Consider the following 860-nt stretch of genomic DNA (forward strand, 5'->3'; position numbering starts at 1 on the left):
ACGATCCTTTGTCTCTTTATGCACTCGGCTTTCATAAATAGGATCATAGTACTCTTGGATTGATGGATATGGAGATGGTGAATATTGAAGTGGTGGTTCTTGTGAGTAATTGGGTTGGAATTGGGGTGGTTCTATATATGGTTCATATGTGGTGGTTCTATATATGGTTCTTGCAAATCTGTGATACTGTTAAGACCAATGGGGTTGATCCCGAGGTCTACAGGCTTATGCTTTTTCCATTTGTTGTAAGAGACAGAGCTAGAATATGGTTGGACTCTCAACCTAAAGATAGCCTGAACTCTTGGGATAAGCTGGTCACGGCTTTCTTAGCCAAGTTCTTTCCTCCTCAAAAGCTTAGTAAGCTTAGAGTGGATGTTCAAACCTTCAAACAGAAAGAAGGTGAATCCCTCTATGAAGCTTGGGAGAGATATAAGCAACTGACCAAAAAGTGTCCTTCTGACATGCTTTCAGAATGGACCATCCTGGATATATTCTATGATGGTCTGTCTGAATTATCTAAGATGTCATTGGACCATTCTACAGGTGGATTCATTGACCTAAAGAAAATGCCTGCAGAAGCTCAGGAATTCATTGACATGGTTGCTAATAACCAGTTTATGTACACTTCTGAAAAGAATTCTATGAGTAATGGGACGCTGATGGGATATTTTTGCAAAAAAACGAATTTCTCCAAAACACCCAAATCTAACCGGCAAGTGCACCGGGTCGCATCAAGTAATAATAACTCACGGGAGTGAGGTCGATCCCACAGGGATTGAAGGATTGAGCAATTTTAGTTTAGTGGTTGATTTAGTCAAGCGAATCAAGATTTGGTTGAGAGATTTGTGATTTGCAGAATT

The 860-nt window shown here is 40.1% G+C and overlaps 1 non-coding gene across 1 annotated transcript; it reads right to left on the minus strand.

Annotated features, from left to right (window-relative positions):
• Nucleotides 1-359: 359 nt before the first annotated feature.
• Nucleotides 360-467, minus strand: LOC148567852 (small nucleolar RNA R71). The gene has a single exon (XR_015881689.1). It is a non-coding gene; the product is annotated as a small nucleolar RNA R71 (small nucleolar RNA).
• Nucleotides 468-860: the final 393 nt, after the last annotated feature.

The sequence above is a fragment of the Arachis ipaensis genome, chromosome B4 (genome assembly GCF_059453495.1).
Source record: "Arachis ipaensis isolate K30076 ecotype BB chromosome B4, ASM5945349v1, whole genome shotgun sequence".
Classification (NCBI taxonomy): Eukaryota; Viridiplantae; Streptophyta; class Magnoliopsida; order Fabales; family Fabaceae; genus Arachis; species Arachis ipaensis.